The 9,769-nt window shown below is 32.2% G+C and overlaps 1 long non-coding RNA gene across 1 annotated transcript; it reads left to right on the top strand.

The window, feature by feature from the left end:
* The first annotated feature begins 1,057 nt into the window (after positions 1-1,057).
* On the top strand, positions 1,058-2,619 carry LOC125275926. Its single transcript, XR_007186538.1, has 4 exons — positions 1,058-1,282; positions 1,501-1,558; positions 1,631-1,810; positions 2,032-2,619. It is a non-coding gene; the product is annotated as an uncharacterized LOC125275926 (long non-coding RNA).
* Positions 2,620-9,769: the final 7,150 nt, after the last annotated feature.

The following is a 9,769-nucleotide window of genomic DNA, read 5'->3' as shown; positions in this document are numbered from 1 at the left end:
CTTTATTCACACAAACTCAAAACTACAAAACACTCAGAACCAGGAACAGAACAACTAACTTTACAATGATGAGGACAGACAGAGAACTGAAGGAAACACAGGGTTTAAATACAAGAACAAACAGGGGAGCTCACAAGATAATTCATCAAAACCAGCTCGGACAAATGAACTCAATGATGGTAACCATAGAAACAAAGGAGTGGCGGGAAACTGAACAGAGGAGCTGATCAAAATACAAACAAAGTCCAAAAACACAAACTGAAATGTGACACCCTGAAGAAACAAGACTTAAATTCAAGAAGAGGAAAAGATAAAGGAGACCCTAATCCACCCAGATATACACAAAATGTATTGGTTACAATCACAAAATAAATGGGCAGCGGTTTCTTCAACAAGACCACAAAATGAGCAAGTTTCATCAATATCAAGATGAATTAAACCTGATACTCATATCTTTTAAGTTATTTTGCTTGTGATAACATAGGATAAGATACTCAGTGTGATCAGGCTATAAAGTACCTACTCTTTTAGCACTCGATAAGTAAGTACCTATTGAAATTAAGCACGTAGTCAGAGAGTAGGCCTATACGGTTTGAATGCAGCCATGGATTATCAGGAAGTAAAATAGTGAAAGCTGTATCTTTACTCAGTAATAGAAGAATAATGATCAAATGCAGGATGAGAAGCAGAAACAAAATGAAATGAAAACACTAGCGGGAGGAAAGGTAGCATGAACAGAAATAGGTGATAAAACTAGAGTTGTCCTTTCAGGAGAACCTCTTAACTAAAATATGAGGAACTTTGTAGTTATGAAACAATGGTGGCATATGGTAATTAATGGGAAACACTGGATAAATGTTTAGCTGACAAATGTGCTAAAATGGTCATATTATAGAGATTAGAAAAATGATATTTTGACAGCACTGCTAAGAAACCTCAAACCTGAAAGATTCAGGGCTTTTGGAAAAACAGTCCCCTAAGCCCACCCCTAGCTCCACCCCTGCCCCCAACTCTTAAATACCAACGCATGGGACATATCTGTATCTGTAAAGGACAAAATGTGCTGTGCAAAATGTGGCGGAGAGGATGAGTGTGAGGAGGAACAGAGATCAAATGCTGTAACTGGGAGAGGCCATAGTGCTGATGTGCTTATAAACTCTTAAAGTTAACAGGAATTTTAGCTGAAGAAATACACAAGATTTTAAAAGCGAAAGAAAGAACTGTTGCTTTGGATATGATTCAGATAACATCTCACTCACAGTGATGTCCGGAGCATTAGCTGGTAAGTGTATATGGACAGTGCATGAAGATAATATGGGCAGAGATCATTGCCCAGTAATATTTGAAATTCAAAAAAGCAAAATATTAATCAATGTGTTATATGGAGATTTCAACAGGCAAAATGGAAGGAATTTTATATGTTGTGCGAAGAAAATTTTAATAATAATAATAATAATAATTTAATTGCCTTTGCAGTGAAACAATCTTTTTCTTTAATAGGAGATAATGGAAAGAAAAATAAAAGTGTATCTTGGTGGTCAGAAGTTTATGTTTCAAGGTAGATATTTTTCAAATAATTTCCAACTTTATATATATATATATTGATGGGCTTTTTTTTGCCTTTTTACAGGAAAGTCAAGAGAAACAGGAAGTTGAAGATCTGTCTGCATTCAATATTTTTTTCCTCATGAGCACAACTGCACTAACATGTCATGAATACACAGATAACATCACCACCACCTGACGTTTCTACAAGCTCGAAGGCAGAGATTAAAAGCTTTGAGGGGAAAGATAAAGAGAGACTTATGAGGTAAACATCCCAAACTGCCCTTCATTAAGTACATATATTATTCATACAGATGTTGTTTTCTTAATTCTTTCTTTCTTTTTCTTATTCACCGTTGAAAGTATTTGCATATGGAAAGATTCATGTTCTGAGACAGTAAACATGAAACTGCTCTGCATCAAATCATTTTCTCTAACAGTAAGGGTTTACTGTTTTTTTTACCTGTTTTTCTGTGTGATCTGCAGTCAGGCATAATGAAACTACAAGGTACGACGGGAAACAGAGTGGAGCTGTTATTGATCATCTTTTGTGGGTGCTGCATATGTTAACCACATAACCGAGGCTCGGTTCCACAACAAAGCGTACCCGAATGAATGTTTTGCTGCAGAAAACCTCCTCTCTTCCTGTCGCTGGAACATGGTGTGCAGCATCATGAAATCTTAAAGCTAGTATGCTGGGTCGCATGTCTATTCTGAATGGTACAAAATGCAAAATGGTGCATGAGAGCAAATAATAAAATACACACATTACTGTTTAAATGTTTGATTTTGGTAAGATTTTTTAAAATAGTTTTGAGAGAAGTCTCTTATGCTCAACATGGCTGTTTTTATTGGTTCAAAAAATGGTAATATTATTACAATTTAGAATAACTGTTTTCTTGTGTTGCTTAATATTTTGTGGGGAAACCATGATGCATTTTTGCAGGATTCTTTGAAGAATAGAAAGTTCAAAAGAGCCGCATTTATTTGAAATAGAAATGTTTATTAACATTATAAGTAAATGTCTTTGTAATACTCCTGGAAAGAACTAAAATGAAAGAAGATAGAGTCTGCTGTGATGGTTTCTCGTCTCTTCATTTGCAATGAATGAATAATGCATATAACAACAGTTTGTCACCTTACAGGGTAACACTTTATAATAACTGCACACTATGAAGCATTAGTTAAGCATTAGTTAATAGTTATTTCATCACTTATAAAGCATTAATAGACATTAGTAAGTAGTTTATAAATACAGCTATAATTGCTTTATTCTTGATTTATAAGCATATCTATAATGTGTTTAATAACTGTATTTTCATACTTTATTAATAATCAATTTATCATTTCTAAATTAAGTATTACATTATTTACAAACCAGTTATTTAGGAGTTGTCAGTAGTTCATTTAGTAAGTGTAAGTAAATGATTAATAAACTATTTAAACATTCATTTATACATCTTATTATTTAGACACATAGTTACTTAGTGTGTTAGTAAATGTTTTATTAACACATATTCCTACTGCAATTCATGAGTAATTCAGGTAGTTATAAAACATTTAGAAGTAGTCAGTTAACTATTTTCGTGAGCTCATCTAAAGTGAGGACTATTTATGCTTTGTAAAGCTTTTATAAATGAGATTTAAAGGTTCAGTGATCTTCTGCACTGCTGTTCTCTAATGTTTTAAAGTTAGTACCGAGGTAGTTTTGACACTAGGAATATGTTAATAAAGCATTTATTAACACACTGAGTAACTAATACTATATGTCTAAATAATAAGATGCATAAATGTACATTTAAATATTTTATTAATCATTTACTTACACTTCCTAAATGATCTTATGAACCACTGACAACTCCTAAATTACTGGTTTGTGAATAATGTAATACATAATTTAGAAATGATAAATTGATCATTAATAAAGTATGAAAATACAATTATTAAACTCATTATAGATATGCTTATAAATCAAGAACAAAGCATTTATAGCTGTATTTATAAATGGCTTACTAATGTCTATTAATGTTTTATAAATGATGAATTAACTATTTACTAATGCTTAACTAATGCTTCATAGCGTGAGTTATTCTAAAGTGTTACCCATTACGGTGGTCAAAACATGTATGACCTATGTGTACAGTGATGACTGGGTATAAACATCAACAAAATTTTTTAACAACATTTTTCATCATCTGAATCCACCAAGTGACACTCAACTGTCTTATTCTTTTACAAGATTAAGATTCCTACAATATATAGATAAGCATAAAAAGCATTTATATATTATATGTATATATATAATAAACATATCTATATAATAAATATATCGATATATATATATATATACACACACACACACACACACACACACACACATATATATATAGGGTGAATTGCCCTAATGTGGGACATTTTTTGCATTTCAGACTTCTGTGACATATTGCAATTTGTAGCCAAAACATTAAATTCACACACAATGCCATTTTAAAAAACCCAGGATGTCTCCTAATCAAATCAAAAGAGAAAATAGAGATAACACATTCATAAAAGAAATTATAGACATATTAGTGCTCTTAGTGCAAGTCGTCTAAAACAATCTGGTGCTTCCTAATGTGGGACAGTGAAAATTCTATGATAAAAGGCCAAAATCTATGATGATGATAATAAGAATAATGATAATAATGATGATAATAATGATAATAATAATAATAATCATAATAATGATAATAATAATAATCATAATAATAAAAGGTCTATGAAAAGGCCAAAGTCTATGATAAACGGCCAAAATCATTTGATTCATGCAGAATAGTAAAAATCTTCTTAAGTTAGTAATTCTCTTCTTGGTTATGGATGGACTGATTGATAATTGAACATCATCAGAAAAATAATACAATATGATAGTTTTGATGCATTTATTGTAAAGACATTAGGCAACTATTTTCATAGGCTATGTTATGTCGTATATAGAAAAGAGTTAAATGCAGTCAGAATTCTTCACTGTTCTCTTCAACAGGCATAGCCTAGGCTTATTTGAAGGCAAAATATAAAATCTTGCAACCTGCAAAAAATTAATTAAAAAAAGCCTTGAACAAACTTTAGGCTGGATTTAACATTGAGTCAAAATTCATAAAAGTGCTGTGAACTGCATAAATGTTTATTTTGCCTAATGTTGTCTATTTCACTAAACAACAAACACACACAATCATTCTATTATTGCATAGCAACACTAAAACACTGTAAATAACTATTTTTGTCCCACAAACTATACCCCATCACACATTTTTGACTGACTAAAGTACTGTCCCACATTAGGCAATAATGCTGTCCCACTTTTTGAAACCACATTTCCTAAAGTGGGACACTAGGAAATTTGATAAAAAATATAAAATATATAGTTTACACATACAATGTTATAGTATTTTTTGATGGACATACATTTCATAAGCACATTAGGCCAAAAGATATCATGATTTTTTTGTTTAAAATTAATTTATACTCCTTAATGTCAAGTTTGTCAAAACTCGATGTCATTGACCTTTGGGTGGCTTTCACACAAGGTCCTTCCTTTTTGATGATTGCTACAGTCTCATACATGCCTGTACATTTGAGAGGCTATGTGATTTTGATCACATGGCACCACAGCTTCAGATAACCCATAGTTTCACTGACATTCATGTATTTATGCGGGACCTACAAACACTAAACCTCAGGTGTCCCATAGGCAGTGTCCTACTTTAGGGCAATTCACCCTATATATATATATATATTTGACATCAGTTATATTTAACCTTTAACCTATTTAACCTTTAACCTTTATCTAAATAATAACATAACATTTATGTCAAAATAAATACATTTAGAAGATGAACAATATTCCCAGATCGTTCTGATGCATTACACTGGATATGAAATTCACTCGTCACATATATTGTCAAATGTAACGCAAAACACAGAAATAACCACAAATCAAACAACCATGTTTGCAAAATGAAGATATCTCATAACGCTAAAACAGTATTATATATATATATATATATATATATATATATTTTTTTTTTTTTTTTTTTATACATTCATCATATGGCGGGCTTTCACACTGAACTCACGACAAGTTTTTGTAAAATATAAAATAACAGCTTAAAACACATACAACTCATTCGTATTACTTTAAACAGTGTTTATACTGAAATTGAAGGTGTGTTTTGTGCATTTTACTTCAGTTAACCGGAAAGAAGTAAAATGAAAGAAGATAGAGTCTGCTGTAATGATTTCTCGTCTCTTCATTTGCAATGAATGAAGCACATCACAGGCTCTCACCAAACTGTCGTGCGATGACGTCATGACGCAGGTATGCCAAATGAAAATAATTAATTTAGGAAATGCACAAAACATACTTTACTTCTCATAAACACGAATAACGAATTAAATACAATTTTACAATATTAGAATTAACAATAGGCTATATTAATTTTGGGAACTTAATCACCATATCACATCTTAAGACAGTGAAAACATATATAAAAAGTATATTAGCATCATACTTTTTTCCTATTAAACTGTAATCCAGCATATTTAAAAAAAATATATATTTTAGAAAAATATTTAATATGAACGTTCTGTATATTTTTTTTTTAAAGTGCACTTATTTGAACATTACTTAAAACATATTTTAGGTAGGCTATATTTTAAATTGTTTGCTCAAAATAGTCATTGTAACAATGGACTGAAAGTATAATGTTACTTAAAAAAAATATTTAAAATTTACATTATTTAATATCCTGAAGTTGTAGTGTATTTTTTTTACCTTTATAGATTCAGGAGGAGTCAGGTAGGCCTATAATATTTTCTTCTCAGACTATATTATCTCAGGGTCTACTTCTGATCACTACCGTACCTCCTAGGCCTACAGTTCAGATATCAACCAAGCTTACCTGGGTGGGGTGTGTTAGCCTTCAGTTCACTGGCTCTTTGCCCTCAGAGGACAGCTATGCCTGCTAATGCACTCCCTCGGCCCACTCTGTTGCGACTGGTTGGCAACCTTGACTAACTTTGTAAAGTCCGTTGAGATATCTTTATAAAAATCTATCTTTTTTCAGACAGTCAACTTCTGATACCCCAAATGGATTCTCACTCTTCAACAATAAACAGACTGAGACAATAGAGTTTGAGGGCAGTCCTCATTCTCATTTTATTATTTCTTGCAAAGGCAAAAGCTAAATACACCACTCTATGCATAAGCTGGAAGTTCCATGGGCCAGATAAATAATTACATTTTAAAGCTTACCCTCTTCACTACTCAGTATATGTTCTTTCTATAAAAAATCAGGTGTCTTCTTTGATCTTCTGAGTCTGGCGCCGGCTTCCGCTTGCTGCTTGCTTGTATGCTCTTTCTTTCTTCAGCAAAACTACAGAGAACTATAATGGCCCCTGTTTTTATATTCTCTTTTGACGCACTTTATCTCTTCATTTTCACACACGTGGCTTCTACTTGCGTTAACATATTACCTGAATGCGTCAATTGCTATGTTACTTGTCTATCACCTATTTTACTTGCGTCAATGGATTTCCTATTTATGTCAACGGCTTAAGCAATACACACATTTTTTATTATAGCCTACATTTTTATCAGATTTCTACCTTGCTATTCATTTATTTCCTAACTGTCTTCATTTTCGTCAGTTGCACACAACAATGCTTCTATCCCCAGAACCCATGTTCACCTACACACATAACATTCGTCATCTTTACAGGATGTGGTATACACTTCACTCGAGCCCACAGAATGTGTTTTTGTATTTCACATTATGAAAACTTCATAGACCCCAGAGATTTTCTAAGTTCAACAATTTTCTGCTTTTTATTATATCTTTTAAAATCTTTATCAAATTGTTTGGAAGACAACACTCCATTTCTCTTGACACTTCACCTCATGGTTGTGAAAGCGTTGTTTTTTTTTATTTTTTATAAACATTTATATCTTTTATAAACATGTTAGCAAGTACTAGTTCTATTTGTTCTTAAGTATAATTAAATACAAGCCACTATAATAAGAACTTGTATCTAATGAATATGTACTAGTATCTGTAAAAATGTACTAGTAGAATAAACTCTAGCAGCTAATGAACAAGTATTGAAATAGATACTAGTATCTAAAAAATAAACACAGCATGAAAACTAGTAGGGATCTAAATGTTAAAATGGCTTGCCATACTTGGGGAAATTAACGTTAGCTATACATCTTCATGTCTGTGAACAGTGTGTACAAGCTTGATGACTGCTGAAAATAGGTTGACTAATAAAAAGAAAAACTAAACATTCATTTATAAATAGCTATATTGTTTAAATTGTTACTGCCTTTAGCTATTATTTTGGAATAAATAAAAAAATAAATATGTAAATACACTAACTTGATTAAATTTGTACTTTGTTTTAACCCTCTACAGCACAGGCAACGGAAAGTTTTGTTAAGCCCTATGTTTTGTAAAATTTTCTTTAAATGATTACAACCAATTAGAAAGGTCGAGAAAGTACCAAAGAACACTCCAGTAAGGGGTGGGAGTCAATATCAAGCACAATCAGGGTGGGACGTCCTGTTCTGACACATGGTCACAGGAGCACATGGTGGAAGAAGGCAATATTATTTGCTTTAGTAATCTTATTTAAAACGACATGAACTGTACATAAAAAACCATGTGTGTGTGTCAGGTTTTATGAAGTGGAATCCAAATTAAGATAGAGAAAAGAGATGTTTTTTTTTATTATGACAAAAAAAGGTATAGATAAGAGTCAAGTGTTTATGTTAAATCTTATAATATTACTTGGTAAATTTCATAGGCCTATATACAAATGTAAATTGTCTGAAAGGATACCCAGTATCACTTCAATGCTGACATTAAGATTTATTTTGAAACCTTTCAAGGACTCTCAAACCGCAAAGCAATCAGAACTATGGACATTTACAAGGACTTAAATTCCTCTTCTTCAATTTAAATATACCCTTTTCTGTTTTTTTCTTCTTTCTTCGTTTTTTTTTTTTTTTTTTTTCTTTCCCCCTCAATTTCTCAAAATATTTTTTCTAATATCTTTGATATGAATGTTATGGTTTGCAATATATAATGACTAAGGCTAAAAGTATTACTGATTCATGGCGTGTTAGATCAAAATCTCAATAATAGGTAGAATAGCCTATTTTTCGTCTCAGTCATCAGTTTAGAAACAGGCACCTTAACCCCTGTGATGTGTGGCAGCAGCAGCGGGAAAAAGATCTCGGGAGAATGAACAAGTAGACACAGATCAAGTGTGGTGTAGGCTACAAAGCATTCTCAGATTTATTCAGGAAGAAGGGGCATATTTATAGTAGGGTGACCAAACGTCCTGTTTTCCCAGGACATGTCCTGTTTTCACGTACTGTCCTGGCCGTCCTGGTTGTTTTTTATAAAGTGATGAAAATGTCCTGGTTTTCATTGTTTTTCATTGGGCCATTAAATTGACCGGTGTTACGAGATTTTCAGTTTCTGAGATTTTCGGTTTCCGAAGATTGAGCATTAATATAAATGAGTTTCGCAGACACTCGTGCTAATTGTATCGTGCTACTGAGAAATTAGTTCACGTTGTATCTCAAGACATTAGTGGATTATTCCATAAAGGTAACTATATTCTCAGCGTCGCTGCGGACTTATGCCTAAACTACAGTTGTTTACTTCTAGGTAAGAGTTTATAATGTTTTCATTAGTTTGCACGATTTGTGCAGTCGTCTGTAACTGAATAACAGATACTTTGTGTAACAGCAGAGCAACCTTCATCTACTATGAGTTCAGCTCGTTGTGCTCTTCCTTTGTACCTTGCGATGTAACAGCTGATAAGCCTATATAGCCTACAAAATCTTTATAACTTTCATGCTTGTTAAGCAACAAAAAACTGCTGGGAAAGATCAGCTCTACAGCAAAATATAGATGAGCAAACGAGGAGGATGAGGAAGAAAAACATGATGAAGAGGAAAATGAGGATGAAGAAGAAAACTAAAGATATTGATATTTTTTGTTAGTTTTTATAAGTTTGTGAGAGCTATTTTTGTTAAATTTGGATTGCTAATATAGCAGAGGTATTTTTAGTTATTATTTATTTATTTTTCTAATACAGAAGAGACATTATTTCTATAATTATTTCATTCGTTATTTTTGAAACTTGCCATAATAAAACATGTTGAGTAACCTCTGAG

This window comes from Megalobrama amblycephala, linkage group LG9 (assembly GCF_018812025.1).
Source record: "Megalobrama amblycephala isolate DHTTF-2021 linkage group LG9, ASM1881202v1, whole genome shotgun sequence".
NCBI lineage: Eukaryota > Metazoa > Chordata > Actinopteri > Cypriniformes > Xenocyprididae > Megalobrama > Megalobrama amblycephala.
The sequence above is the reverse complement of the archived record's forward strand: the minus strand, read 5'-3'. Positions and strand labels throughout refer to the sequence as shown.